At 43.7% G+C, this 23,097-nt stretch overlaps 63 non-coding genes and 1 pseudogene across 63 annotated transcripts; all 64 read left to right on the top strand.

The window, feature by feature from the left end:
- The first annotated feature begins 176 nt into the window (after positions 1-176).
- Positions 177-292, top strand: LOC139146892 (5S ribosomal RNA; annotated as a pseudogene).
- A 240-nt stretch (positions 293-532) lies between these two features.
- On the top strand, positions 533-651 carry LOC139146793 (5S ribosomal RNA). The gene has a single exon (XR_011555522.1). It is a non-coding gene; the product is annotated as a 5S ribosomal RNA (ribosomal RNA).
- Positions 652-891: 240 nt separating this feature from the next.
- Positions 892-1,010, top strand: LOC139146771 (5S ribosomal RNA). The gene has a single exon (XR_011555501.1). It is a non-coding gene; the product is annotated as a 5S ribosomal RNA (ribosomal RNA).
- Positions 1,011-1,248: 238 nt separating this feature from the next.
- Positions 1,249-1,367, top strand: LOC139146806 (5S ribosomal RNA). The gene has a single exon (XR_011555534.1). It is a non-coding gene; the product is annotated as a 5S ribosomal RNA (ribosomal RNA).
- Positions 1,368-1,606: 239 nt separating this feature from the next.
- On the top strand, positions 1,607-1,725 carry LOC139146770 (5S ribosomal RNA). The gene has a single exon (XR_011555500.1). It is a non-coding gene; the product is annotated as a 5S ribosomal RNA (ribosomal RNA).
- A 240-nt stretch (positions 1,726-1,965) lies between these two features.
- Positions 1,966-2,084, top strand: LOC139146769 (5S ribosomal RNA). The gene has a single exon (XR_011555499.1). It is a non-coding gene; the product is annotated as a 5S ribosomal RNA (ribosomal RNA).
- Positions 2,085-2,325: 241 nt separating this feature from the next.
- On the top strand, positions 2,326-2,444 carry LOC139146768 (5S ribosomal RNA). The gene has a single exon (XR_011555498.1). It is a non-coding gene; the product is annotated as a 5S ribosomal RNA (ribosomal RNA).
- A 239-nt stretch (positions 2,445-2,683) lies between these two features.
- LOC139146852 (5S ribosomal RNA) lies at positions 2,684-2,801 on the top strand. Its single transcript, XR_011555577.1, has one exon. It is a non-coding gene; the product is annotated as a 5S ribosomal RNA (ribosomal RNA).
- Positions 2,802-3,042: 241 nt separating this feature from the next.
- Positions 3,043-3,161, top strand: LOC139146767 (5S ribosomal RNA). The gene has a single exon (XR_011555497.1). It is a non-coding gene; the product is annotated as a 5S ribosomal RNA (ribosomal RNA).
- A 240-nt stretch (positions 3,162-3,401) lies between these two features.
- LOC139146828 (5S ribosomal RNA) lies at positions 3,402-3,519 on the top strand. Its single transcript, XR_011555555.1, has one exon. It is a non-coding gene; the product is annotated as a 5S ribosomal RNA (ribosomal RNA).
- A 239-nt stretch (positions 3,520-3,758) lies between these two features.
- LOC139146796 (5S ribosomal RNA) lies at positions 3,759-3,877 on the top strand. Its single transcript, XR_011555524.1, has one exon. It is a non-coding gene; the product is annotated as a 5S ribosomal RNA (ribosomal RNA).
- Positions 3,878-4,117: 240 nt separating this feature from the next.
- On the top strand, positions 4,118-4,236 carry LOC139146805 (5S ribosomal RNA). The gene has a single exon (XR_011555533.1). It is a non-coding gene; the product is annotated as a 5S ribosomal RNA (ribosomal RNA).
- Positions 4,237-4,473: 237 nt separating this feature from the next.
- LOC139146766 (5S ribosomal RNA) lies at positions 4,474-4,592 on the top strand. Its single transcript, XR_011555496.1, has one exon. It is a non-coding gene; the product is annotated as a 5S ribosomal RNA (ribosomal RNA).
- Positions 4,593-4,832: 240 nt separating this feature from the next.
- Positions 4,833-4,951, top strand: LOC139146804 (5S ribosomal RNA). The gene has a single exon (XR_011555532.1). It is a non-coding gene; the product is annotated as a 5S ribosomal RNA (ribosomal RNA).
- Positions 4,952-5,192: 241 nt separating this feature from the next.
- On the top strand, positions 5,193-5,311 carry LOC139146765 (5S ribosomal RNA). The gene has a single exon (XR_011555495.1). It is a non-coding gene; the product is annotated as a 5S ribosomal RNA (ribosomal RNA).
- A 241-nt stretch (positions 5,312-5,552) lies between these two features.
- Positions 5,553-5,671, top strand: LOC139146763 (5S ribosomal RNA). Its single transcript, XR_011555493.1, has one exon. It is a non-coding gene; the product is annotated as a 5S ribosomal RNA (ribosomal RNA).
- Positions 5,672-5,912: 241 nt separating this feature from the next.
- LOC139146762 (5S ribosomal RNA) lies at positions 5,913-6,031 on the top strand. The gene has a single exon (XR_011555492.1). It is a non-coding gene; the product is annotated as a 5S ribosomal RNA (ribosomal RNA).
- Positions 6,032-6,272: 241 nt separating this feature from the next.
- On the top strand, positions 6,273-6,391 carry LOC139146761 (5S ribosomal RNA). Its single transcript, XR_011555491.1, has one exon. It is a non-coding gene; the product is annotated as a 5S ribosomal RNA (ribosomal RNA).
- Positions 6,392-6,631: 240 nt separating this feature from the next.
- On the top strand, positions 6,632-6,749 carry LOC139146827 (5S ribosomal RNA). The gene has a single exon (XR_011555554.1). It is a non-coding gene; the product is annotated as a 5S ribosomal RNA (ribosomal RNA).
- Positions 6,750-6,988: 239 nt separating this feature from the next.
- On the top strand, positions 6,989-7,107 carry LOC139146760 (5S ribosomal RNA). Its single transcript, XR_011555490.1, has one exon. It is a non-coding gene; the product is annotated as a 5S ribosomal RNA (ribosomal RNA).
- A 239-nt stretch (positions 7,108-7,346) lies between these two features.
- On the top strand, positions 7,347-7,465 carry LOC139146795 (5S ribosomal RNA). The gene has a single exon (XR_011555523.1). It is a non-coding gene; the product is annotated as a 5S ribosomal RNA (ribosomal RNA).
- A 241-nt stretch (positions 7,466-7,706) lies between these two features.
- LOC139146759 (5S ribosomal RNA) lies at positions 7,707-7,825 on the top strand. The gene has a single exon (XR_011555489.1). It is a non-coding gene; the product is annotated as a 5S ribosomal RNA (ribosomal RNA).
- A 240-nt stretch (positions 7,826-8,065) lies between these two features.
- Positions 8,066-8,184, top strand: LOC139146757 (5S ribosomal RNA). Its single transcript, XR_011555487.1, has one exon. It is a non-coding gene; the product is annotated as a 5S ribosomal RNA (ribosomal RNA).
- Positions 8,185-8,425: 241 nt separating this feature from the next.
- Positions 8,426-8,544, top strand: LOC139146772 (5S ribosomal RNA). The gene has a single exon (XR_011555502.1). It is a non-coding gene; the product is annotated as a 5S ribosomal RNA (ribosomal RNA).
- A 241-nt stretch (positions 8,545-8,785) lies between these two features.
- On the top strand, positions 8,786-8,902 carry LOC139146872 (5S ribosomal RNA). The gene has a single exon (XR_011555596.1). It is a non-coding gene; the product is annotated as a 5S ribosomal RNA (ribosomal RNA).
- Positions 8,903-9,143: 241 nt separating this feature from the next.
- LOC139146851 (5S ribosomal RNA) lies at positions 9,144-9,261 on the top strand. Its single transcript, XR_011555576.1, has one exon. It is a non-coding gene; the product is annotated as a 5S ribosomal RNA (ribosomal RNA).
- Positions 9,262-9,499: 238 nt separating this feature from the next.
- LOC139146756 (5S ribosomal RNA) lies at positions 9,500-9,618 on the top strand. The gene has a single exon (XR_011555486.1). It is a non-coding gene; the product is annotated as a 5S ribosomal RNA (ribosomal RNA).
- Positions 9,619-9,859: 241 nt separating this feature from the next.
- LOC139146813 (5S ribosomal RNA) lies at positions 9,860-9,978 on the top strand. Its single transcript, XR_011555541.1, has one exon. It is a non-coding gene; the product is annotated as a 5S ribosomal RNA (ribosomal RNA).
- Positions 9,979-10,216: 238 nt separating this feature from the next.
- On the top strand, positions 10,217-10,335 carry LOC139146755 (5S ribosomal RNA). The gene has a single exon (XR_011555485.1). It is a non-coding gene; the product is annotated as a 5S ribosomal RNA (ribosomal RNA).
- A 244-nt stretch (positions 10,336-10,579) lies between these two features.
- Positions 10,580-10,698, top strand: LOC139146754 (5S ribosomal RNA). The gene has a single exon (XR_011555484.1). It is a non-coding gene; the product is annotated as a 5S ribosomal RNA (ribosomal RNA).
- Positions 10,699-10,938: 240 nt separating this feature from the next.
- Positions 10,939-11,057, top strand: LOC139146753 (5S ribosomal RNA). Its single transcript, XR_011555483.1, has one exon. It is a non-coding gene; the product is annotated as a 5S ribosomal RNA (ribosomal RNA).
- Positions 11,058-11,297: 240 nt separating this feature from the next.
- Positions 11,298-11,416, top strand: LOC139146750 (5S ribosomal RNA). The gene has a single exon (XR_011555481.1). It is a non-coding gene; the product is annotated as a 5S ribosomal RNA (ribosomal RNA).
- A 240-nt stretch (positions 11,417-11,656) lies between these two features.
- Positions 11,657-11,774, top strand: LOC139146815 (5S ribosomal RNA). Its single transcript, XR_011555543.1, has one exon. It is a non-coding gene; the product is annotated as a 5S ribosomal RNA (ribosomal RNA).
- Positions 11,775-12,012: 238 nt separating this feature from the next.
- LOC139146749 (5S ribosomal RNA) lies at positions 12,013-12,131 on the top strand. The gene has a single exon (XR_011555480.1). It is a non-coding gene; the product is annotated as a 5S ribosomal RNA (ribosomal RNA).
- A 240-nt stretch (positions 12,132-12,371) lies between these two features.
- LOC139146826 (5S ribosomal RNA) lies at positions 12,372-12,489 on the top strand. Its single transcript, XR_011555553.1, has one exon. It is a non-coding gene; the product is annotated as a 5S ribosomal RNA (ribosomal RNA).
- A 242-nt stretch (positions 12,490-12,731) lies between these two features.
- Positions 12,732-12,850, top strand: LOC139146748 (5S ribosomal RNA). The gene has a single exon (XR_011555479.1). It is a non-coding gene; the product is annotated as a 5S ribosomal RNA (ribosomal RNA).
- A 239-nt stretch (positions 12,851-13,089) lies between these two features.
- Positions 13,090-13,208, top strand: LOC139146747 (5S ribosomal RNA). The gene has a single exon (XR_011555478.1). It is a non-coding gene; the product is annotated as a 5S ribosomal RNA (ribosomal RNA).
- A 238-nt stretch (positions 13,209-13,446) lies between these two features.
- On the top strand, positions 13,447-13,564 carry LOC139146825 (5S ribosomal RNA). Its single transcript, XR_011555552.1, has one exon. It is a non-coding gene; the product is annotated as a 5S ribosomal RNA (ribosomal RNA).
- A 240-nt stretch (positions 13,565-13,804) lies between these two features.
- LOC139146746 (5S ribosomal RNA) lies at positions 13,805-13,923 on the top strand. The gene has a single exon (XR_011555477.1). It is a non-coding gene; the product is annotated as a 5S ribosomal RNA (ribosomal RNA).
- A 241-nt stretch (positions 13,924-14,164) lies between these two features.
- LOC139146745 (5S ribosomal RNA) lies at positions 14,165-14,283 on the top strand. The gene has a single exon (XR_011555476.1). It is a non-coding gene; the product is annotated as a 5S ribosomal RNA (ribosomal RNA).
- Positions 14,284-14,524: 241 nt separating this feature from the next.
- Positions 14,525-14,643, top strand: LOC139146744 (5S ribosomal RNA). Its single transcript, XR_011555475.1, has one exon. It is a non-coding gene; the product is annotated as a 5S ribosomal RNA (ribosomal RNA).
- A 241-nt stretch (positions 14,644-14,884) lies between these two features.
- LOC139146743 (5S ribosomal RNA) lies at positions 14,885-15,003 on the top strand. The gene has a single exon (XR_011555474.1). It is a non-coding gene; the product is annotated as a 5S ribosomal RNA (ribosomal RNA).
- Positions 15,004-15,244: 241 nt separating this feature from the next.
- LOC139146792 (5S ribosomal RNA) lies at positions 15,245-15,363 on the top strand. The gene has a single exon (XR_011555521.1). It is a non-coding gene; the product is annotated as a 5S ribosomal RNA (ribosomal RNA).
- A 239-nt stretch (positions 15,364-15,602) lies between these two features.
- On the top strand, positions 15,603-15,721 carry LOC139146742 (5S ribosomal RNA). Its single transcript, XR_011555473.1, has one exon. It is a non-coding gene; the product is annotated as a 5S ribosomal RNA (ribosomal RNA).
- A 241-nt stretch (positions 15,722-15,962) lies between these two features.
- Positions 15,963-16,081, top strand: LOC139146741 (5S ribosomal RNA). Its single transcript, XR_011555472.1, has one exon. It is a non-coding gene; the product is annotated as a 5S ribosomal RNA (ribosomal RNA).
- A 239-nt stretch (positions 16,082-16,320) lies between these two features.
- On the top strand, positions 16,321-16,439 carry LOC139146739 (5S ribosomal RNA). The gene has a single exon (XR_011555470.1). It is a non-coding gene; the product is annotated as a 5S ribosomal RNA (ribosomal RNA).
- Positions 16,440-16,679: 240 nt separating this feature from the next.
- LOC139146802 (5S ribosomal RNA) lies at positions 16,680-16,797 on the top strand. The gene has a single exon (XR_011555530.1). It is a non-coding gene; the product is annotated as a 5S ribosomal RNA (ribosomal RNA).
- A 239-nt stretch (positions 16,798-17,036) lies between these two features.
- On the top strand, positions 17,037-17,155 carry LOC139146738 (5S ribosomal RNA). Its single transcript, XR_011555469.1, has one exon. It is a non-coding gene; the product is annotated as a 5S ribosomal RNA (ribosomal RNA).
- A 241-nt stretch (positions 17,156-17,396) lies between these two features.
- On the top strand, positions 17,397-17,515 carry LOC139146737 (5S ribosomal RNA). The gene has a single exon (XR_011555468.1). It is a non-coding gene; the product is annotated as a 5S ribosomal RNA (ribosomal RNA).
- Positions 17,516-17,754: 239 nt separating this feature from the next.
- LOC139146735 (5S ribosomal RNA) lies at positions 17,755-17,873 on the top strand. The gene has a single exon (XR_011555467.1). It is a non-coding gene; the product is annotated as a 5S ribosomal RNA (ribosomal RNA).
- A 240-nt stretch (positions 17,874-18,113) lies between these two features.
- Positions 18,114-18,232, top strand: LOC139146734 (5S ribosomal RNA). Its single transcript, XR_011555466.1, has one exon. It is a non-coding gene; the product is annotated as a 5S ribosomal RNA (ribosomal RNA).
- A 239-nt stretch (positions 18,233-18,471) lies between these two features.
- On the top strand, positions 18,472-18,590 carry LOC139146733 (5S ribosomal RNA). Its single transcript, XR_011555465.1, has one exon. It is a non-coding gene; the product is annotated as a 5S ribosomal RNA (ribosomal RNA).
- Positions 18,591-18,828: 238 nt separating this feature from the next.
- Positions 18,829-18,947, top strand: LOC139146732 (5S ribosomal RNA). Its single transcript, XR_011555464.1, has one exon. It is a non-coding gene; the product is annotated as a 5S ribosomal RNA (ribosomal RNA).
- Positions 18,948-19,187: 240 nt separating this feature from the next.
- Positions 19,188-19,306, top strand: LOC139146475 (5S ribosomal RNA). The gene has a single exon (XR_011555223.1). It is a non-coding gene; the product is annotated as a 5S ribosomal RNA (ribosomal RNA).
- Positions 19,307-19,546: 240 nt separating this feature from the next.
- On the top strand, positions 19,547-19,665 carry LOC139146731 (5S ribosomal RNA). Its single transcript, XR_011555463.1, has one exon. It is a non-coding gene; the product is annotated as a 5S ribosomal RNA (ribosomal RNA).
- A 240-nt stretch (positions 19,666-19,905) lies between these two features.
- Positions 19,906-20,024, top strand: LOC139146730 (5S ribosomal RNA). Its single transcript, XR_011555462.1, has one exon. It is a non-coding gene; the product is annotated as a 5S ribosomal RNA (ribosomal RNA).
- Positions 20,025-20,265: 241 nt separating this feature from the next.
- Positions 20,266-20,384, top strand: LOC139146729 (5S ribosomal RNA). The gene has a single exon (XR_011555461.1). It is a non-coding gene; the product is annotated as a 5S ribosomal RNA (ribosomal RNA).
- Positions 20,385-20,622: 238 nt separating this feature from the next.
- Positions 20,623-20,740, top strand: LOC139146850 (5S ribosomal RNA). Its single transcript, XR_011555575.1, has one exon. It is a non-coding gene; the product is annotated as a 5S ribosomal RNA (ribosomal RNA).
- Positions 20,741-20,981: 241 nt separating this feature from the next.
- On the top strand, positions 20,982-21,100 carry LOC139146727 (5S ribosomal RNA). Its single transcript, XR_011555459.1, has one exon. It is a non-coding gene; the product is annotated as a 5S ribosomal RNA (ribosomal RNA).
- A 240-nt stretch (positions 21,101-21,340) lies between these two features.
- On the top strand, positions 21,341-21,459 carry LOC139146726 (5S ribosomal RNA). Its single transcript, XR_011555458.1, has one exon. It is a non-coding gene; the product is annotated as a 5S ribosomal RNA (ribosomal RNA).
- Positions 21,460-21,699: 240 nt separating this feature from the next.
- LOC139146862 (5S ribosomal RNA) lies at positions 21,700-21,817 on the top strand. Its single transcript, XR_011555587.1, has one exon. It is a non-coding gene; the product is annotated as a 5S ribosomal RNA (ribosomal RNA).
- A 240-nt stretch (positions 21,818-22,057) lies between these two features.
- LOC139146829 (5S ribosomal RNA) lies at positions 22,058-22,175 on the top strand. Its single transcript, XR_011555556.1, has one exon. It is a non-coding gene; the product is annotated as a 5S ribosomal RNA (ribosomal RNA).
- A 241-nt stretch (positions 22,176-22,416) lies between these two features.
- LOC139146725 (5S ribosomal RNA) lies at positions 22,417-22,535 on the top strand. Its single transcript, XR_011555457.1, has one exon. It is a non-coding gene; the product is annotated as a 5S ribosomal RNA (ribosomal RNA).
- Positions 22,536-22,776: 241 nt separating this feature from the next.
- LOC139146724 (5S ribosomal RNA) lies at positions 22,777-22,895 on the top strand. Its single transcript, XR_011555456.1, has one exon. It is a non-coding gene; the product is annotated as a 5S ribosomal RNA (ribosomal RNA).
- The last annotated feature ends 202 nt before the right edge of the window (positions 22,896-23,097 follow it).

The following is a 23,097-nucleotide window of genomic DNA, read 5'->3' as shown; positions in this document are numbered from 1 at the left end:
AACTATTTTATTTTGACTCCGCCACAACTTTGGCCAGCGTTGCATAATTACAAATGATAGACCATTGCTTTTCTCTGCGCTTTCACCAGCATGCTAAAATTATTCTTCAATGGAGGATGCTAGAGGGCAGTATGCAGAAATCAAAGCTCAAATTGGTCCAAAAGAGAAAGTTTATCGCCTACGACCATACCACGTAGAATGTGCCGGTTCTCGTCTGATCACCGAAGCCAAGCTACGTCGGCGTGGTTAGTACTTGGATGTGACCGCCTGGGAATACCACGTGTTGTAGGCTTCCTCCTTTTTATTTTTTTGCTACCCAATATCAGTTTTAAAGTTGCCCTGTTTGTTGTGACAAAAATATTTTATTTTGACTCCGCCACAACTTTGGCCAGCGTTGCATAATTACAAATGATAGCCCATTGCTTTTCTCTGCGCTTTCACCAGCATGCTAAAATTATTCTTCAATGGAGGATGCTAGAGGGCAGTATGCAGAAATCAAAGCTCAAATTGGTCCAAAAAGAGAAAGTTTATCGCCTACGACCATACCACGTAGAATGTGCCGGTTCTCGTCTGATCACCGAAGCCAAGCTACGTCGGGCGTGGTTAGTACTTGGATAGGTGACCGCCTGGGAATACCACGTGTTGTAGGCTTCCTCCTTTTTATTTTTTTGCTACCCAATATCAGTTTTAAAGTTGCCCTGTTTGTTGTGACAAAAATATTTTATTTTGACTCCGCCACAACTTTGGCCAGCGTTGCATATTACAAATGATAGGCCCATTGCTTTTCTCTGCGCTTTCACCAGCATGCTAAAATTATTCTTCAATGGAGGATGCTAGAGGGCAGTATGCAGAAATCAAAGCTCAAATTGGTCCAAAAAGAGAAAGTTTATCGCCTACGACCATACCACGTAGAATGTGCCGGTTCTCGTCTGATCACCGAAGCCAAGCTACGTCGGGCGTGGTTAGTACTTGGATGGGTGACCGCCTGGGAATACCACGTGTTGTAGGCTTCTCCTTTTTATTTTTTTGCTACCCAATATTAGTTTTAAAGTTGCCCTGTTTGTTGTGACAAAATATTTTATTTTGACTCCGCCACAACTTTGGCCAGCGTTGCATAATTACAAATGATAGGCCCATTGCTTTTCTCTGCGCTTTCACCAGCATGCTAAAATTATTCTTCAATGGAGGATGCTAGAGGGCAGTATGCAGAAATCAAAGCTCAAATTGGTCCAAAAGAGAAAGTTTATCGCCTACGACCATACCACGTAGAATGTGCCGGTTCTCGTCTGATCACCGAAGCCAAGCTACGTCGGGCGTGGTTAGTACTTGGATGAGTGACCGCCTGGGAATACCACGTGTTGTAGGCTTCCTCCTTTTTATTTTTTTGCTACCCAATATCAGTTTTAAAGTTGCCCTGTTTGTTGTGACAAAAATATTTTATTTTGACTCCGCCACAACTTTGGCCAGCGTTGCATAATTACAAATGATAGGCCCATTGCTTTTCTCTGCGCTTTCACCAGCATGCTAAAATTATTCTTCAATGGAGGATGCTAGAGGCAGTATGCAGAAATCAAAGCTCAAATTGGTCCAAAAGAGAAAGTTTATCGCCTACGACCATACCACGTAGAATGTGCCGGTTCTCGTCTGATCACCGAAGCCAAGCTACGTCGGGCGTGGTTAGTACTTGGATGGGTGACCGCCTGGGAATACCACGTGTTGTAGGCTTGCTCCTTTTTATTTTTTTGCTACCCAATATCAGTTTTAAAGTTGCCGTGTTTGTTGTGACAAAACTATTTTATTTTGACTCCGCCACAACTTTGGCCAGCGTTGCATAATTACAAATGATAGCCCATTGCTTTTTCTCTGCGCTTTCACCAGCATGCTAAAATTATTCTTCAATGGAGGATGCTAGAGGGCAGTATGCAGAAATCAAAGCTCAAATTGGTCCAAAAGAGAAAGTTTATCGCCTACGACCATACCACGTAGAATGTGCCGGTTCTCGTCTGATCACCGAAGCCAAGCTACGTCGGGCGTGGTTAGTACTTGGATGGGTGACCGCCTGGGAATACCACGTGTTGTAGGCTTCCTCCTTTTTATTTTTTTGCTACCCAATATCAGTTTTAAAGTTGCCCTGTTTGTTGTGACAAAATGTTTTTATTTTGACTCCGCCACAACTTTGGCCAGCGTTGCATAATTACAAATGATAGGCCCATTGCTTTTCTCTGCGCTTTCACCAGCATGCTAAAATTATTCTTCAATGGAGGATGCTAGAGGGCAGTATGCAGAAATCAAAGCTCAAATTGGTCCAAAAAGAGAAAGTTTATCGCCTACGACCATACCACGTAGAATGTGCCGGTTCTCGTCTGATCACCGAAGCCAAGCTACGTCGGGCGTGGTTAGTACTTGGATGGGTGACCGCCTGGGAATACCACGTGTTGTAGGCTTCTCCTTTTTATTTTTTTGCTACCCAATATTAGTTTTAAAGTTGCCCTGTTTGTTGTGACAAACTATTTTATTTTGACTCCGCCACAACTTTGGCCAGCGTTGCATAATTACAAATGATAGGCCCATTGCTTTTCTCTGCGCTTTCACCAGCATGCTAAAATTATTCTTCAATGGAGGATGCTAGAGGGCAGTATGCAGAAATCAAAGCTCAAATTGGTCCAAAAAGAGAAAGTTTATCGCCTACGACCATACCACGTAGAATGTGCCGGTTCTCGTCTGATCACCGAAGCCAAGCTACGTCGGGCGTGGTTAGTACTTGGATGGGTGACCGCCTGGAATACCACGTGTTGTAGGCTTCCTCCTTTTTATTTTTTTGCTACCCAATATTAGTTTTAAAGTTGCCCTGTTTGTTGTGACAAACATATTTTATTTTGACTCCGCCACAACTTTGGCCAGCGTTGCATAATTACAAATGATAGGCCCATTGCTTTTCTCTGCGCTTTCACCAGCATGCTAAAATTATTCTTCAATGGAGGATGCTAGAGGGCAGTATGCAGAAATCAAAGCTCAAATTGGTCCAAAAAGAGAAAGTTTATCGCCTACGACCATACCACGTAGAATGTGCCGGTTCTCGTCTGATCACCGAAGCCAAGCTACGTCGGGCGTGGTTAGTACTTGGATGGGTGACCGCCTGGGAATACCACGTGTTGTAGGCTTCCTCCTTTTTATTTTTTTGCTACCCAATATTAGTTTTAAAGTTGCCCTGTTTGTTGTGACAAAACTATTTTATTTTGACTCCGCCACAACTTGGCCAGCGTTGCATAATTACAAATGATAGGCCCATTGCTTTTCTCTGCGCTTTCACCAGCATGCTAAAATTATTCTTCAATGGAGGATGCTAGAGGGCAGTATGCAGAAATCAAAGCTCAAATTGGTCCAAAAAGAGAAAGTTTATCGCCTACGACCATACCACGTAGAATGTGCCGGTTCTCGTCTGATCACCGAAGCCAAGCTACGTCGGGCGTGGTTAGTACTTGGATGGTGACCGCCTGGGAATACCACGTGTTGTAGGCTTCCTCCTTTTTATTTTTTTGCTACCCAATATCAGTTTTAAAGTTGCCGTGTTTGTTGTGACAAAATATTTTATTTTGACTCCGCCACAACTTTGGCCAGCGTTGCATAATTACAAATGATAGGCCCATTGCTTTTCTCTGCGCTTTCACCAGCATGCTAAATTATTCTTCAATGGAGGATGCTAGAGGGCAGTATGCAGAAATCAAAGCTCAAATTGGTCCAAAAAGAGAAAGTTTATCGCCTACGACCATACCACGTAGAATGTGCCGGTTCTCGTCTGATCACCGAAGCCAAGCTACGTTGGGCGTGGTTAGTACTTGGATGAGTGACCGCCTGGGAATACCACGTGTTGTAGGCTTGCTCCTTTTTATTTTTTTGCTACCCAATATAGTTTTAAAGTTGCCGTGTTTGTTGTGACAAAACTATTTTATTTTGACTCCGCCACAACTTTGGCCAGCGTTGCATAATTACAAATGATAGGCCCATTGCTTTTCTCTGCGCTTTCACCAGCATGCTAAAATTATTCTTCAATGGAGGATGCTAGAGGGCAGTATGCAGAAATCAAAGCTCAAATTGGTCCAAAAAGAGAAAGTTTATCGCCTACGACCATACCACGTAGAATGTGCCGGTTCTCGTCTGATCACCGAAGCCAAGCTACGTCGGGCGTGGTTAGTACTTGGATGAGTGACCGCCTGGGAATACCACGTGTTGTAGGCTTCCTCCTTTTTATTTTTTGCTACCCAATATTAGTTTTAAAGTTGCCCTGTTTGTTGTGACAAAATATTTTATTTTGACTCCGCCACAACTTTGGCCAGCGTTGCATAATTACAAATGATAGGCCATTGCTTTTCTCTGCGCTTTCACCAGCATGCTAAAATTATTCTTCAATGGAGGATGCTAGAGGGCAGTATGCAGAAATCAAAGCTCAAATTGGTCCAAAAGAGAAAGTTTATCGCCTACGACCATACCACGTAGAATGTGCCGGTTCTCGTCTGATCACCGAAGCCAAGCTACGTCGGGCGTGGTTAGTACTTGGATGGGTGACCGCCTGGGAATACCACGTGTTGTAGGCTTGCTCCTTTTTATTTTTTTGCTACCCAATATTATTTTAAAGTTGCCCTGTTTGTTTGTGACAAAACATTTTATTTTGACTCCGCCACAACTTTGGCCAGCGTTGCATAATTACAAATGATAGGCCCATTGCTTTTCTCTGCGCTTTCACCAGCATGCTAAAATTATTCTTCAATGGAGGATGCTAGAGGGCAGTATGCAGAAATCAAAGCTCAAATTGGTCCAAAAAGAGAAAGTTTATCGCCTACGACCATACCACGTAGAATGTGCCGGTTCTCGTCTGATCACCGAAGCCAAGCTACGTCGGGCGTGGTTAGTACTTGGATGAGTGACCGCCTGGGAATACCACGTGTTGTAGGCTTGCTCCTTTTTTTATTTTTTTGCTACCCAATATCAGTTTTAAAGTTGCCCTGTTTGTTGTGACAAAAATATTTTATTTTGACTCCGCCACAACTTTGGCCAGCGTTGCATAATTACAAATGATAGGCCCATTGCTTTTCTCTGCGCTTTCACCAGCATGCTAAAATTATTCTTCAATGGAGGATGCTAGAGGCAGTATGCAGAAATCAAAGCTCAAATTGGTCCAAAAGAGAAAGTTTATCGCCTACGACCATACCACGTAGAATGTGCCGGTTCTCGTCTGATCACCGAAGCCAAGCTACGTCGGGCGTGGTTAGTACTTGGATGGGTGACCGCCTGGGAATACCACGTGTTGTAGGCTTGCTCCTTTTTATTTTTTTGCTACCCAATATTAGTTTTAAAGTTGCCCTGTTTGTTGTGACAAAAATATTTTATTTTGACTCCGCCACAACTTTGGCCAGCGTTGCATAATTACAAATGATAGGCCCATTGCTTTTCTCTGCGCTTTCACCAGCATGCTAAAATTATTCTTCAATGGAGGATGCTAGAGGGCAGTATGCAGAAATCAAAGCTCAAATTGGTCCAAAAAGAGAAAGTTTATCGCCTACGACCATACCACGTAGAATGTGCCGGTTCTCGTCTGATCACCGAAGCCAAGCTACGTCGGGCGTGGTTAGTACTTGGATGGGTGACCGCCTGGGAATACCACGTGTTGTAGGCTTCCTCCTTTTTATTTTTTTGCTACCCAATATCAGTTTTAAAGTTGCCCTGTTTGTTGTGACAAAAATATTTTATTTTGACTCCGCCACAACTTTGGCCAGCGTTGCATAATTACAAATGATAGGCCCATTGCTTTTCTCTGCGCTTTCACCAGCATGCTAAAATTATTCTTCAATGGAGGATGCTAGAGGGCAGTATGCAGAAATCAAAGCTCAAATTGGTCCAAAAAGAGAAAGTTTATCGCCTACGACCATACCACGTAGAATGTGCCGGTTCTCGTCTGATCACCGAAGCCAAGCTACGTCGGGCGTGGTTAGTACTTGGATGGGTGACCGCCTGGGAATACCACGTGTTGTAGGCTTCCTCCTTTTTATTTTTTTGCTACCCAATATCAGTTTTAAAGTTGCCCTGTTTGTTGTGACGAAAATATTTTATTTTGACTCCGCCACAACTTTGGCCAGCGTTGCATAATTACAAATGATAGGCCCATTGCTTTTCTCTGCGCTTTCACCAGCATGCTAAAATTATTCTTCAATGGAGGATGCTAGAGGGCAGTATGCAGAAATCAAAGCTCAAATTGGTCCAAAAAGAGAAAGTTTATCGCCTACGACCATACCACGTAGAATGTGCCGGTTCTCGTCTGATCACCGAAGCCAAGCTACGTCGGGCGTGGTTAGTACTTGGATGGGTGACCGCCTGGGAATACCACGTGTTGTAGGCTTGCTCCTTTTTATTTTTTTGCTACCCAATATTAGTTTTAAAGTTGCCGTGTTTGTTGTGACAAAATATTTTATTTTGACTCCGCCACAACTTTGGCCAGCGTTGCATAATTACAAATGATAGGCCCATTGCTTTTCTCTGCGCTTTCACCAGCATGCTAAAATTATTCTTCAATGGAGGATGCTAGAGGGCAGTATGCAGAAATCAAAGCTCAAATTGGTCCAAAAAGAGAAAGTTTATCGCCTACGACCATACCACGTAGAATGTGCCGGTTCTCGTCTGATCACCGAAGCCAAGCTACGTCGGGCGTGGTTAGTACTTGGATGGTGACCGCCTGGGAATACCACGTGTTGTAGGCTTGCTCCTTTTTATTTTTTGCTACCCAATATCAGTTTTAAAGTTGCCCTGTTTGTTGTGACAAAAATATTTTATTTTGACTCCGCCACAACTTTGGCCAGCGTTGCATAATTACAAATGATAGGCCCATTGCTTTTCTCTGCGCTTTCACCAGCATGCTAAAATTATTCTTCAATGGAGGATGCCAGAGGGCAGTATGCAGAAATCAAAGCTCAAATTGGTCCAAAAGAGAAAGTTTATCGCCTACGACCATACCACGTAGAATGTGCCGGTTCTCGTCTGATCACCGAAGCCAAGCTACGTCGGGCGTGGTTAGTACTTGGATGGGTGACCGCCTGGGAATACCACGTGTTGTAGGCTTCCTCCTTTTTATTTTTTTGCTACCCAATATTAGTTTAAAGTTGCCGTGTTTGTTGTGACAAAACTATTTTATTTTGACTCCGCCACAACTTTGGCCAGCGTTGCATAATTACAAATGATAGGCCCATTGCTTTTCTCTGCGCTTTCACCAGCATGCTAAAATTATTCTTCAATGGAGGATGCTAGAGGGCAGTATGCAGAAATCAAAGCTCAAATTGGTCCAAAAGAGAAAGTTTATCGCCTACGACCATACCACGTAGAATGTGCCGGTTCTCGTCTGATCACCGAAGCCAAGCTACGTTGGGCGTGGTTAGTACTTGGATGAGTGACCGCCTGGGAATACCACGTGTTGTAGGCTTGCTCCTTTTTATTTTTTTGCTACCCAATATTAGTTTTAAAGTTGCCGTGTTTGTTGTGACAAAACTATTTTATTTTGACTCCGCCACAACTTTGGCCAGCGTTGCATAATTACAAATGATAGGCCCATTGCTTTTCTCTGCGCTTTCACCAGCATGCTAAAATTATTCTTCAATGGAGGATGCTAGAGGGCAGTATGCAGAAATCAAAGCTCAAATTGGTCCAAAAAGAGAAAGTTTATCGCCTACGACCATACCACGTAGAATGTGCCGGTTCTCGTCTGATCACCGAAGCCAAGCTACGTCGGGCGTGGTTAGTACTTGGATGGGTGACCGCCTGGGAATACCACGTGTTGTAGGCTTGCTCCTTTTTATTTTTTTGCTACCCAATATTCAGTTTTAAAGTTGCCGTGTTTGTTGTGACAAAACTATTTTATTTTGACTCCGCCACAACTTTGGCCAGCGTTGCATAATTACAAATGATAGGCCATTGCTTTTCTCTGCGCTTTCACCAGCATGCTAAAATTATTCTTCAATGGAGGATGCTAGAGGGCAGTATGCAGAAATCAAAGCTCAAATTGGTCCAAAAGAGAAAGTTTATCGCCTACGACCATACCACGTAGAATGTGCCGGTTCTCGTCTGATCACCGAAGCCAAGCTACGTCGGGCGTGGTTAGTACTTGGATGGGTGACCGCCTGGGAATACCACGTGTTGTAGGCTTGCTCCTTTTTATTTTTTTGCTACCCAATATCAGTTTTAAAGTTGCCGTGTTTGTTGTGACAAAACTATTTTATTTTGACTCCGCCACAACTTTGGCCAGCGTTGCATAATTACAAATGATAGGCCCATTGCTTTTCTCTGCGCTTTCACCAGCATGCTAAAATTATTCTTCAATGGAGGATGCTAGAGGGCAGTATGCAGAAATCAAAGCTCAAATTGGTCCAAAAAGAGAAAGTTTATCGCCTACGACCATACCACGTAGAATGTGCCGGTTCTCGTCTGATCACCGAAGCCAAGCTACGTCGGGCGTGGTTAGTACTTGGATGGGTGACCGCCTGGGAATCCCACGTGTTGTAGGCTTGCTCCTTTTTATTTTTTTGCTACCCAATATCAGTTTTAAAGTTGCCCTCTTCGTTGTGACAAAACTATTTTATTTTGACTCCGCCACAACTTTGGCCAGCGTTGCATAATTACAAATGATAGACCCATTGCTTTTCTCTGCGCTTTCACCAGCATGCTAAAATTATTCTTCAATGGAGGATGCCAGAGGGCAGTATGCAGAAATCAAAGCTCAAATTGGTCCAAAAAGAGAAAGTTTATCGCCTACGACCATACCACGTAATGTGCCGGTTCTCGTCTGATCACCGAAGCCAAGCTACGTCGGGCGTGGTTAGTACTTGGATGGGTGACCGCCTGGGAATACCACGTGTTGTAGGCTTCCTCCTTTTTATTTTTTTGCTACCCAATATCAGTTTTAAAGTTGCCCTGTTTGTTGTGACAAAAATATTTTATTTTGACTCCGCCACAACTTTGGCCAGCGTTGCATAATTACAAATGATAGGCCCATTGCTTTTCTCTGCGCTTTCACCAGCATGCTAAAATTATTCTTCAATGGAGGATGCTAGAGGGCAGTATGCAGAAATCAAAGCTCAAATTGGTCCAAAAAGAGAAAGTTTATCGCCTACGACCATACCACGTAGAATGTGCCGGTTCTCGTCTGATCACCGAAGCCAAGCTACGTCGGGCGTGGTTAGTACTTGGATGGGTGACCGCCTGGAATACCACGTGTTGTAGGCTTGCTCCTTTTTATTTTTTTGCTACCCAATATCAGTTTTAAAGTTGCCCTGTTTGTTGTGACAAAATATTTTATTTGACTCCGCCACAACTTTGGCCAGCGTTGCATAATTACAAATGATAGGCCCATTGCTTTTCTCTGCGCTTTCACCAGCATGCTAAAATTATTCTTCAATGGAGGATGCCAGGGGCAGTATGCAGAAATCAAAGCTCAAATTGGTCCAAAAAGAGAAAGTTTATCGCCTACGACCATACCACGTAGAATGTGCCGGTTCTCGTCTGATCACCGAAGCCAAGCTACGTCGGGCGTGGTTAGTACTTGGATGGGTGACCGCCTGGGAATACCACGTGTTGTAGGCTTGCTCCTTTTTATTTTTTTGCTACCCAATATTCAGTTTTAAAGTTGCCGTGTTTGTTGTGACAAAAATATTTTATTTTGACTCCGCCACAACTTTGGCCAGCGTTGCATAATTACAAATGATAGGCCCATTGCTTTTCTCTGCGCTTTCACCAGCATGCTAAAATTATTCTTCAATGGAGGATGCCAGAGGCAGTATGCAGAAATCAAAGCTCAAATTGGTCCAAAAAGAGAAAGTTTATCGCCTACGACCATACCACGTAGAATGTGCCGGTTCTCGTCTGATCACCGAAGCCAAGCTACGTCGGGCGTGGTTAGTACTTGGATGGGTGACCGCCTGGGAATACCACGTGTTGTAGCTTCCTCCTTTTTATTTTTTTGCTACCCAATATCAGTTTTAAAGTTGCCTGTTTGTTGTGACAAAACTATTTTATTTTGACTCCGCCACAACTTTGGCCAGCGTTGCATAATTACAAATGATAGGCCCATTGCTTTTCTCTGCGCTTTCACCAGCATGCTAAAATTATTCTTCAATGGAGGATGCTAGAGGGCAGTATGCAGAAATCAAAGCTCAAATTGGTCCAAAAGAGAAAGTTTATCGCCTACGACCATACCACGTAGAATGTGCCGGTTCTCGTCTGATCACCGAAGCCAAGCTACGTCGGGCGTGGTTAGTACTTGGATGGGTGACCGCCTGGGAATACCACGTGTTGTAGGCTTGCTCCTTTTTATTTTTTTGCTACCCAATATTAGTTTTAAAGTTGCCGTGTTTGTTGTGACAAAACTATTTTATTTTGACTCCGCCACCACAACTTTGGCCAGCGTTGCATAATTACAAATGATAGGCCCATTGCTTTTCTCTGCGCTTTCACCAGCATGCTAAAATTATTCTTCAATGGAGGATGCTAGAGGGCAGTATGCAGAAATCAAAGCTCAAATTGGTCCAAAAAGAGAAAGTTTATCGCCTACGACCATACCACGTAGAATGTGCCGGTTCTCGTCTGATCACCGAAGCCAAGCTACGTCGGGCGTGGTTAGTACTTGGATGGGTGACCGCCTGGGAATACCACGTGTTGTAGGCTTGCTCCTTTTTATTTTTTTGCTACCCAATATTAGTTTTAAAGTTGCCGTGTTTGTTGTGACAAAACTATTTTATTTTGACTCCGCCACAACTTTGGCCAGCGTTGCATAATTACAAATGATAGGCCCATTGCTTTTCTCTGCGCTTTCACCAGCATGCTAAAATTATTCTTCAATGGAGGATGCTAGAGGGCAGTATGCAGAAATCAAAGCTCAAATTGGTCCAAAAGAGAAAGTTTATCGCCTACGACCATACCACGTAGAATGTGCCGGTTCTCGTCTGATCACCGAAGCCAAGCTACGTCGGGCGTGGTTAGTACTTGGATGGGTGACCGCCTGGGAATACCACGTGTTGTAGGCTTGCTCCTTTTTATTTTTTTGCTACCCAATATTAGTTTTAAAGTTGCCTGTTTGTTGTGACAAAACTATTTTATTTTGACTCCGCCACAACTTTGGCCAGCGTTGCATAATTACAAATGATAGGCCCATTGCTTTTCTCTGCGCTTTCACCAGCATGCTAAAATTATTCTTCAATGGAGGATGCTAGAGGGCAGTATGCAGAAATCAAAGCTCAAATTGGTCCAAAAAGAGAAAGTTTATCGCCTACGACCATACCACGTAGAATGTGCCGGTTCTCGTCTGATCACCGAAGCCAAGCTACGTCGGGCGTGGTTAGTACTTGGATGGGTGACCGCCTGGGAATACCACGTGTTGTAGGCTTCCTCCTTTTTATTTTTTTGCTACCCAATATCAGTTTTAAAGTTGCCCTGTTTGTTGTGACAAAAATATTTTATTTTGACTCCGCCACAACTTTGGCCAGCGTTGCATAATTACAAATGATAGGCCCATTGCTTTTCTCTGCGCTTTCACCAGCATGCTAAAATTATTCTTCAATGGAGGATGCCAGAGGGCAGTATGCAGAAATCAAAGCTCAAATTGGTCCAAAAGAGAAAGTTTATCGCCTACGACCATACCACGTAGAATGTGCCGGTTCTCGTCTGATCACCGAAGCCAAGCTACGTGGGCGTGGTTAGTACTTGGATGGGTGACCGCCTGGGAATACCACGTGTTGTAGGCTTCCTCCTTTTTATTTTTTTGCTACCCAATATCAGTTTTAAAGTTGCCGTTTGTTGTGACAAAACTATTTTATTTTGACTCCGCCACAACTTTGGCCAGCGTTGCATAATTACAAATGATAGGCCCATTGCTTTTCTCTGCGCTTTCACCAGCATGCTAAAATTATCTTCAATGGAGGATGCTAGAGGGCAGTATGCAGAAATCAAAGCTCAAATTGGTCCAAAAAGAGAAAGTTTATCGCCTACGACCATACCACGTAGAATGTGCCGGTTCTCGTCTGATCACCGAAGCCAAGCTACGTCGGGCGTGGTTAGTACTTGGATGGGTGACCGCCTGGGAATACCACGTGTTGTAGGCTTGCTCCTTTTTATTTTTTTGCTACCCAATATCAGTTTTAAAGTTGCCGTGTTTGTTGTGACAAAACTATTTTATTTTGACTCCGCCACAACTTTGGCCAGCGTTGCATAATTACAAATGATAGGCCCATTGCTTTTCTCTGCGCTTTCACCAGCATGCTAAAATTATTCTTCAATGGAGGATGCCAGAGGGCAGTATGCAGAATCAAAGCTCAAATTGGTCCAAAAAGAGAAAGTTTATCGCCTACGACCATACCACGTAGAATGTGCCGGTTCTCGTCTGATCACCGAAGCCAAGCTACGTCGGGCGTGGTTAGTACTTGGATGGTGACCGCCTGGGAATACCACGTGTTGTAGGCTTCCTCCTTTTTATTTTTTTGCTACCCAATATCAGTTTTAAAGTTGCCGTGTTTTGTTGTGACAAAACTATTTTATTTTGACTCCGCCACAACTTTGGCCAGCGTTGCATAATTACAAATGATAGGCCCATTGCTTTTCTCTGCGCTTTCACCAGCATGCTAAAATTATTCTTCAATGGAGGATGCCAGAGGGCAGTATGCAGAAATCAAAGCTCAAATTGGTCCAAAAAGAGAAAGTTTATCGCCTACGACCATACCACGTAGAATGTGCCGGTTCTCGTCTGATCACCGAAGCCAAGCTACGTCGGGCGTGGTTAGTACTTGGATGGGTGACCGCCTGGGAATACCACGTGTTGTAGGCTTCCTCCTTTTATTTTTTTGCTACCCAATATTAGTTTTAAAGTTGCCGTGTTTGTTGTGACAAAACTATTTTATTTTGACTCCGCCACAACTTTGGCCAGCGTTGCATAATTACAAATGATAGGCCCATTGCTTTTCTCTGCGCTTCACCAGCATGCTAAAATTATTCTTCAATGGAGGATGCTAGAGGGCAGTATGCAGAAATCAAAGCTCAAATTGGTCCAAAAAGAGAAAGTTTATCGCCTACGACCATACCACGTAGAATGTGCCGGTTCTCGTCTGATCACCGAAGCCAAGCTACGTCGGGCGTGGTTAGTACTTGGATGGGTGACCGCCTGGGAATACCACGTGTTGTAGGCTTCCTCCTTTTTATTTTTTTGCTACCCAATATCAGTTTTAAAGTTGCCTGTTTGTTGTGACAAAATATTTTATTTTGACTCCGCCACAACTTTGGCCAGCGTTGCATAATTACAAATGATAGGCCCATTGCTTTTCTCTGCGCTTTCACCAGCATGCTAAAATTATTCTTCAATGGAGGATGCTAGAGGGCAGTATGCAGAAATCAAAGCTCAAATTGGTCCAAAAGAGAAAGTTTATCGCCTACGACCATACCACGTAGAATGTGCCGGTTCTCGTCTGATCACCGAAGCCAAGCTACGTCGGGCGTGGTTAGTACTTGGATGGTGACCGCCTGGGAATACCACGTGTTGTAGGCTTGCTCCTTTTTATTTTTTTGCTACCCAATATCAGTTTTAAAGTTGCCGTGTTTGTTGTGACAAAACTATTTTATTTGACTCCGCCACAACTTTGGCCAGCGTTGCATAATTACAAATGATAGGCCCATTGCTTTTCTCTGCGCTTTCACCAGCATGCTAAAATTATTCTTCAATGGAGGATGCTAGAGGGCAGTATGCAGAAATCAAAGCTCAAATTGGTCCAAAAAGAGAAAGTTTATCGCCTACGACCATACCACGTAGAATGTGCCGGTTCTCGTCTGATCACCGAAGCCAAGCTACGTCGGGCGTGGTTAGTACTTGGATGGGTGACCGCCTGGGAATACCACGTGTTGTAGGCTTGCTCCTTTTTATTTTTTTGCTACCCAATATTAGTTTTAAAGTTGCCGTGTTTGTTGTGACAAAACTATTTTATTTTGACTCCGCCACAACTTTGGCCAGCGTTGCATAATTACAAATGATAGGCCCATTGCTTTTCTCTGCGCTTTCACCAGCATGCTAAAATTATTCTTCAATGGAGGATGCTAGAGGGCAGTATGCAGAAATCAAAGCTCAAATTGGTCCAAAAAGAGAAAGTTTATCGCCTACGACCATACCACGTAGAATGTGCCGGTTCTCGTCTGATCACCGAAGCCAAGCTACGTCGGGCGTGGTTAGTACTTGGATGGGTGACCGCCTGGGAATACCACGTGTTGTAGGCTTGCTCCTTTTTATTTTTTTGCTACCCAATATTAGTTTTAAAGTTGCCGTGTTTGTTGTGACAAAACTATTTTATTTTGACTCCGCCACAACTTTGGCCAGCGTTGCATAATTACAAATGATAGGCCCATTGCTTTTCTCTGCGCTTTCACCAGCATGCTAAAATTATTCTTCAATGGAGGATGCTAGAGGGCAGTATGCAGAAATCAAAGCTCAAATTGGTCCAAAAAGAGAAAGTTTATCGCCTACGACCATACCACGTAGAATGTGCCGGTTCTCGTCTGATCACCGAAGCCAAGCTACGTCGGGCGTGGTTAGTACTTGGATGGGTGACCGCCTGGGAATACCACGTGTTGTAGGCTTGCTCCTTTTTATTTTTTTGCTACCCAATATTAGTTTTAAAGTTGCCGTGTTTGTTGTGACAAAACTATTTTATTTTGACTCCGCCACAACTTTGGCCAGCGTTGCATAATTACAAATGATAGGCCCATTGCTTTTCTCTGCGCTTTCACCAGCATGCTAAAATTATTCTTCAATGGAGGATGCTAGAGGGCAGTATGCAGAAATCAAAGCTCAAATTGGTCCAAAAAGAGAAAGTTTATCGCCTACGACCATACCACGTAGAATGTGCCGGTTCTCGTCTGATCACCGAAGCCAAGCTACGTCGGGCGTGGTTAGTACTTGGATGGGTGACCGCCTGGGAATACCACGTGTTGTAGGCTTCCTCCTTTTTATTTTTTTGCTACCCAATATCAGTTTTAAAGTTGCCCTGTTTGTTGTGACAAAACTATTTTATTTTGACTCCGCCACAACTTTGGCCAGCGTTGCATAATTACAAATGATAGGCCCATTGCTTTTCTCTGCGCTTTCACCAGCATGCTAAAATTATTCTTCAATGGAGGATGCTAGAGGGCAGTATGCAGAAATCAAAGCTCAAATTGGTCCAAAAAGAGAAAGTTTATCGCCTACGACCATACCACGTAGAATGTGCCGGTTCTCGTCTGATCACCGAAGCCAAGCTACGTCGGGCGTGGTTAGTACTTGGATAGGTGACCGCCTGGGAATACCACGTGTTGTAGGCTTGCTCCTTTTTATTTTTTTGCTACCCAATATTAGTTTTAAAGTTGCCGTGTTTGTTGTGACAAAACTATTTTATTTGACTCCGCCACAACTTTGGCCAGCGTTGCATAATTACAAATGATAGGCCCATTGCTTTTCTCTGCGCTTTCACCAGCATGCTAAAATTATTCTTCAATGGAGGATGCTAGAGGGCAGTATGCAGAAATCAAAGCTCAAATTGGTCCAAAAGAGAAAGTTTATCGCCTACGACCATACCACGTAGAATGTGCCGGTTCTCGTCTGATCACCGAAGCCAAGCTACGTCGGGCGTGGTTAGTACTTGGATGGGTGACCGCCTGGGAATACCACGTGTTGTAGGCTTGCTCCTTTTTATTTTTTTGCTACCCAATATTAGTTTTAAAGTTGCCGTGTTTGTTGTGACAAAACTATTTTATTTTGACTCCGCCACAACTTTGGCCAGCGTTGCATAATTACAAATGATAGGCCCATTGCTTTTCTCTGCGCTTTCACCAGCATGCTAAAATTATTCTTCAATGGAGGATGCTAGAGGGCAGTATGCAGAAATCAAAGCTCAAATTGGTCCAAAAAGAGAAAGTTTATCGCCTACGACCATACCACGTAGAATGTGCCGGTTCTCGTCTGATCACCGAAGCCAAGCTACGTCGGGCGTGGTTAGTACTTGGATGGGTGACCGCCTGGGAATACCACGTGTTGTAGGCTGCTCCTTTTTATTTTTTTGCTACCCAATATCAGTTTTAAAGTTGCCGTGTTTGTTGTGACAAACTATTTTATTTTGACTCCGCCACAACTTTGGCCAGCGTTGCATAATTACAAATGATAGGCCCATTGCTTTTCTCTGCGCTTTCACCAGCATGCTAAAATTATTCTTCAATGGAGGATGCTAGAGGGCAGTATGCAGAAATCAAAGCTCAAATTGGTCCAAAAAGAGAAAGTTTATCGCCTACGACCATACCACGTAGAATGTGCCGGTTCTCGTCTGATCACCGAAGCCAAGCTACGTCGGGCGTGGTTAGTACTTGGATGGGTGACCGCCTGGGAATACCACGTGTTGTAGGCTTGCTCCTTTTTATTTTTTTGCTACCCAATATCAGTTTTAAAGTTGCCGTGTTTGTTGTGACAAAACTATTTTATTTTGACTCCGCCACAACTTTGGCCAGCGTTGCATAATTACAAATGATAGGCCCATTGCTTTTCTCTGCGCTTTCACCAGCATGCTAAAATTATTCTTCAATGGAGGATGCTAGAGGGCAGTATGCAGAAATCAAAGCTCAAATTGGTCCAAAAGAGAAAGTTTATCGCCTACGACCATACCACGTAGAATGTGCCGGTTCTCGTCTGATCACCGAAGCCAAGCTACGTCGGGCGTGGTAGTACTTGGATGGGTGACCGCCTGGGAATACCACGTGTTGTAGGCTTGCTCCTTTTTATTTTTTTGCTACCCAATATCAGTTTTAAAGTTGCCGTGTTTGTTGTGACAAAATATTTTATTTTGACTCCGCCACAACTTTGGCCAGCGTTGCATAATTACAAATGATAGGCCCATTGCTTTTCTCTGCGCTTTCACCAGCATGCTAAAATTATTCTTCAATGGAGGATGCTAGAGGGCAGTATGCAGAAATCAAAGCTCAAATTGGTCCAAAAGAGAAAGTTTATCGCCTACGACCATACCACGTAGAATGTGCCGGTTCTCGTCTGATCACCGAAGCCAAGCTACGTCGGGCGTGGTTAGTACTTGGATGGGTGACCGCCTGGGAATACCACGTGTTGTAGGCTTGCTCCTTTTTATTTTTTTGCTACCCAATATTAGTTTTAAAGTTGCCGTGTTTGTTGTGACAAAACTATTTTATTTTGACTCCGCCACAACTTTGGCCAGCGTTGCATAATTACAAATGATAGGCCCATTGCTTTTCTCTGCGCTTTCACCAGCATGCTAAAATTATTCTTCAATGGAGGATGCTAGAGGGCAGTATGCAGAAATCAAAGCTCAAATTGGTCCAAAAAGAGAAAGTTTATCGCCTACGACCATACCACGTAGAATGTGCCGGTTCTCGTCTGATCACCGAAGCCAAGCTACGTCGGGCGTGGTTAGTACTTGGATGGGTGACCGCCTGGGAATACCACGTGTTGTAGGCTTCCTCCTTTTTATTTTTTGCTACCCAATATCAGTTTTAAAGTTGCCTGTTTGTTGTGACAAAAATATTTTATTTTGACTCCGCCACAACTTTGGCCAGCGTTGCATAATTACAAATGATAGGCCCATTGCTTTTCTCTGCGCTTTCACCAGCATGCTAAAATTATTCTTCAATGGAGGATGCTAGAGGGCAGTATGCAGAAATCAAAGCTCAAATTGGTCCAAAAAGAGAAAGTTTATCGCCTACGACCATACCACGTAGAATGTGCCGGTTCTCGTCTGATCACCGAAGCCAAGCTACGTCGGGCGTGGTTAGTACTTGGATGGGTGACCGCCTGGGAATACCACGTGTTGTAGGCTTGCTCCTTTTTATTTTTTTGCTACCCAATATTAGTTTTAAAGTTGCCGTGTTTGTTGTGACAAAATATTTTATTTTGACTCCGCCACAACTTTGGCCAGCGTTGCATAATTACAAATGATAGGCCCATTGCTTTTCTCTGCGCTTTCACCAGCATGCTAAAATTATTCTTCAATGGAGGATGCTAGAGGGCAGTATGCAGAAATCAAAGCTCAAATTGGTCCAAAAAGAGAAAGTTTATCGCCTACGACCATACCACGTAGAATGTGCCGGTTCTCGTCTGATCACCGAAGCCAAGCTACGTCGGGCGTGGTTAGTACTTGGATGGGTGACCGCCTGGGAATACCACGTGTTGTAGGCTTGCTCCTTTTTATTTTTTTGCTACCCAATATTAGTTTTAAAGTTGCCGTGTTTGTTGTGACAAACTATTTTATTTGACTCCGCCACAACTTTGGCCAGCGTTGCATAATTACAAATGATAGGCCCATTGCTTTTCTCTGCGCTTTCACCAGCATGCTAAAATTATTCTTCAATGGAGGATGCTAGAGGGCAGTATGCAGAAATCAAAGCTCAAATTGGTCCAAAAAGAGAAAGTTTATCGCCTACGACCATACCACGTAGAATGTGCCGGTTCTCGTCTGATCACCGAAGCCAAGCTACGTCGGGCGTGGTTAGTACTTGGATGGGTGACCGCCTGGGAATACCACGTGTTGTAGGCTTCCTCCTTTTATTTTTTGCTACCCAATATTAGTTTTAAAGTTGCCTGTTTGTTGTGACAAAACTATTTTATTTTGACTCCGCCACAACTTTGGCCAGCGTTGCATAATTACAAATGATAGGCCCATTGCTTTTCTCTGCGCTTTCACCAGCATGCTAAAATTATTCTTCAATGGAGGATGCCTAGAGGGCAGTATGCAGAAACAAAGCTCAAATTGGTCCAAAAAGAGAAAGTTTATCGCCTACGACCATACCACGTAGAATGTGCCGGTTCTCGTCTGATCACCGAAGCCAAGCTACGTCGGGCGTGGTTAGTACTTGGATGGGTGACCGCCTGGGAATACCACGTGTTGTAGGCTTGCTCCTTTTTATTTTTTTGCTACCCAATATTAGTTTTAAAGTTGCCGTGTTTGTTGTGACAAAATATTTTATTTTGACTCCGCCACAACTTTGGCCAGCGTTGCATAATTACAAATGATAGGCCCATTGCTTTTCTCTGCGCTTTCACCAGCATGCTAAAATTATTCTTCAATGGAGGATGCCAGAGGGCAGTATGCAGAAATCAAAGCTCAAATTGGTCCAAAAAGAGAAAGTTTATCGCCTACGACCATACCACGTAGAATGTGCCGGTTCTCGTCTGATCACCGAAGCCAAGCTACGTCGGGCGGGGTTAGTACTTGGATGGGTGACCGCCTGGGAATACCACGTGTTGTAGGCTTGCTCCTTTTTATTTTTTTGCTACCCAATATTAGTTTTAAAGTTGCCGTGTTTGTTGTGACAAACTATTTTATTTTGACTCCGCCACAACTTTGGCCAGCGTTGCATAATTACAAATGATAGGCCCATTGCTTTTCTCTGCGCTTTCACCAGCATGCTAAAATTATTCTTCAATGGAGGATGCTAGAGGGCAGTATGCAGAAATCAAAGCTCAAATTGGTCCAAAAAGAGAAAGTTTATCGCCTACGACCATACCACGTAGAATGTGCCGGTTCTCGTCTGATCACCGAAGCCAAGCTACGTCGGGCGTGGTTAGTACTTGGATGGGTGACCGCCTGGGAATACCACGTGTTGTAGGCTTGCTCCTTTTTATTTTTTTGCTACCCAATATTAGTTTTAAAGTTGCCGTGTTTGTTGTGACAAACTATTTTATTTTGACTCCGCCACAACTTTGGCCAGCGTTGCATAATTACAAATGATAGGCCCATTGCTTTTCTCTGCGCTTTCACCAGCATGCTAAAATTATTCTTCAATGGAGGATGCCAGAGGGCAGTATGCAGAAATCAAAGCTCAAATTGGTCCAAAAAGAGAAAGTTTATCGCCTACGACCATACCACGTAGAATGTGCCGGTTCTCGTCTGATCACCGAAGCCAAGCTACGTCGGGCGTGGTTAGTACTTGGATGGGTGACCGCCTGGGAATACCACGTGTTGTAGGCTTGCTCCTTTTTATTTTTTTGCTACCCAATATTAGTTTTAAAGTTGCCGTGTTTGTTGTGACAAAACTATTTTATTTTGACTCCGCCACAACTTTGGCCAGCGTTGCATAATTACAAATGATAGGCCCATTGCTTTTCTCTGCGCTTTCACCAGCATGCTAAAATTATTCTTCAATGGAGGATGCCAGAGGGCAGTATGCAGAAATCAAAGCTCAAATTGGTCCAAAAAGAGAAAGTTTATCGCCTACGACCATACCACGTAGAATGTGCCGGTTCTCGTCTGATCACCGAAGCCAAGCTACGTCGGGCGTGGTTAGTACTTGGATGGGTGACCGCCTGGGAATACCACGTGTTGTAGGCTTCCTCCTTTTATTTTTTTGCTACCCAATATAGTTTTAAAGTTGCCGTGTTTGTTGTGACAAAAATATTTTATTTTGACTCCGCCACAACTTTGGCCAGCGTTGCATATTACAAATGATAGGCCCATTGCTTTTCTCTGCGCTTTCACCAGCATGCTAAAATTATTCTTCAATGGAGGATGCCAGAGGGCAGTATGCAGAAATCAAAGCTCAAATTGGTCCAAAAAGAGAAAGTTTATCGCCTACGACCATACCACGTAGAATGTGCCGGTTCTCGTCTGATCACCGAAGCCAAGCTACGTCGGGCGTGGTTAGTACTTGGATGGGTGACCGCCTGGAATACCACGTGTTGTAGGCTTGCTCCTTTTTATTTTTTTGCTACCCAATATTAGTTTTAAAGTTGCCGTGTTTGTTGTGACAAAACTATTTTATTTTGACTCCGCCACAACTTTGGCCAGCGTTGCATAATTACAAATGATAGGCCCATTGCTTTTCTCTGCGCTTTCACCAGCATGCTAAAATTATTCTTCAATGGAGGATGCTAGAGGGCAGTATGCAGAAATCAAAGCTCAAATTGGTCCAAAAAGAGAAAGTTTATCGCCTACGACCATACCACGTAGAATGTGCCGGTTCTCGTCTGATCACCGAAGCCAAGCTACGTCGGGCGTGGTTAGTACTTGGATGGGTGACCGCCTGGGAATACCACGTGTTGTAGGCTTCCTCCTTTTTATTTTTTTGCTACCCAATATCAGTTTTAAAGTTGCCTGTTTGTTGTGACAAAAATATTTTATTTTGACTCCGCCACAACTTTGGCCAGCGTTGCATAATTACAAATGATAGGCCCATTGCTTTTCTCTGCGCTTTCACCAGCATGCTAAAATTATTCTTCAATGGAGGATGCCAGAGGGCAGTATGCAGAAATCAAAGCTCAAATTGGTCCAAAAAGAGAAAGTTTATCGCCTACGACCATACCACGTAGAATGTGCCGGTTCTCGTCTGATCACCGAAGCCAAGCTACGTCGGGCGTGGTTAGTACTTGGATGGGTGACCGCCTGGGAATACCACGTGTTGTAGGCTTGCTCCTTTTTATTTTTTTGCTACCCAATATTAGTTTTAAAGTTGCCGTGTTTGTTGTGACAAAATATTTTATTTTGACTCCGCCACAACTTTGGCCAGCGTTGCATAATTACAAATGATAGGCCCATTGCTTTTCTCTGCGCTTTCACCAGCATGCTAAAATTATTCTTCAATGGAGGATGCCAGAGGGCAGTATGCAGAAATCAAAGCTCAAATTGGTCCAAAAAGAGAAAGTTTATCGCCTACGACCATACCACGTAAATGTGCCGGTTCTCGTCTGATCACCGAAGCCAAGCTACGTCGGGCGTGGTTAGTACTTGGATGGGTGACCGCCTGGGAATACCACGTGTTGTAGGCTTCTCCTTTTTATTTTTTTGCTACCCAATATCAGTTTTAAAGTTGCCGTGTTTGTTGTGACAAAACTATTTTATTTTGACTCCGCCACAACTTTGGCCAGCGTTGCATAATTACAAATGATAGGCCCATTGCTTTTCTCTGCGCTTTCACCAGCATGCTAAAATTATTCTTCAATGGAGGATGCCAGAGGGCAGTATGCAGAAATCAAAGCTCAAATTGGTCCAAAAAGAGAAAGTTTATCGCCTACGACCATACCACGTAGAATGTGCCGGTTCTCGTCTGATCACCGAAGCCAAGCTACGTCGGGCGTGTTAGTACTTGGATGGGTGACCGCCTGGGAATACCACGTGTTGTAGGCTTGCTCCTTTTTATTTTTTTGCTACCCAATATCAGTTTTAAAGTTGCCGTGTTTGTTGTGACAAAAATATTTTATTTTGACTCCGCCACAACTTTGGCCAGCGTTGCATAATTACAAATGATAGGCCCATTGCTTTTCTCTGCGCTTTCACCAGCATGCTAAAATTATTCTTCAATGGAGGATGCCAGAGGGCAGTATGCAGAAATCAAAGCTCAAATTGGTCCAAAAAGAGAAAGTTTATCGCCTACGACCATACCACGTAGAATGTGCCGGTTCTCGTCTGATCACCGAAGCCAAGCTACGTCGGGCGTGGTTAGTACTTGGATGGGTGACCGCCTGGGAATACCACGTGTTGTAGGCTTGCTCCTTTTTATTTTTTTGCTACCCAATATTAGTTTTAAAGTTGCCGTGTTTGTTGTGACAAAACTATTTTTTTTTGACTCCGCCACAACTTTGGCCAGCGTTGCATAATTACAAATGATAGGCCCATTGCTTTTCTCTGCGCTTTCACCAGCATGCTAAAATTATTCTTCAATGGAGGATGCCAGAGGGCAGTATGCAGAAATCAAAGCTCAAATTGGTCCAAAAAGAGAAAGTTTATCGCCTACGACCATACCACGTAGAATGTGCCGGTTCTCGTCTGATCACCGAAGCCAAGCTACGTCGGGCGTGGTTAGTACTTGGATGGGTGACCGCCTGGGAATACCACGTGTTGTAGGCTTCCTCCTTTTTATTTTTTTGCTACCCAATATTAGTTTTAAAGTTGCCGTGTTTGTTGTGACAAAACTATTTTATTTTGACTCCGCCACAACTTTGGCCAGCGTTGCATAATTACAAATGATAGGCCCATTGCTTTTCTCTGCGCTTTCACCAGCATGCTAAAATTATTCTTCAATGGAGGATGCTAGAGGGCAGTATGCAGA

This window comes from Ptychodera flava, chromosome 12, assembly GCF_041260155.1.
Source record: "Ptychodera flava strain L36383 chromosome 12, AS_Pfla_20210202, whole genome shotgun sequence".
NCBI classification, from domain to species: Eukaryota; Metazoa; Hemichordata; class Enteropneusta; family Ptychoderidae; genus Ptychodera; species Ptychodera flava.
This window is presented reverse-complemented; position numbering and strand designations above follow the sequence as displayed.